The sequence below is a fragment of the Meleagris gallopavo genome, unplaced genomic scaffold, assembly GCF_000146605.3.
Source record: "Meleagris gallopavo isolate NT-WF06-2002-E0010 breed Aviagen turkey brand Nicholas breeding stock unplaced genomic scaffold, Turkey_5.1 ChrUn_random_7180001853053, whole genome shotgun sequence".
In the NCBI taxonomy this organism is placed as follows: Eukaryota; Metazoa; Chordata; class Aves; order Galliformes; family Phasianidae; genus Meleagris; species Meleagris gallopavo.
Window position 1 is genome coordinate 5,844 of NW_011119692.1, and position 327 is coordinate 6,170.

Genomic DNA, 327 nt, shown 5'->3' on the forward strand with positions numbered 1-327 from the left:
ACAGCATTTCGACCCCAAAAGACGCCATCTTGATCCCAAAACCCACCACCCTGGCCCCAAAAGACGCCATCTTGGCCCCCACGGACGCCATCTTGGCCCCAACCAACACCATCAGGACCCCATGGACGCCATCTTGGCCCCAACCAACATCATTACGACCCCAAAGACGCCATCTTGGCCCCAACCAACACCATCGGGACCCCAAAGACGCCATCAGGACCCCACGGACGCCATCTTGGCCCCAACCAACACCATCAGGACCCCAAAGACGCCATCTTGGCCCCAACCAACACCATCAGGACCCCAAAGACGCCATCTTGGCCCCAA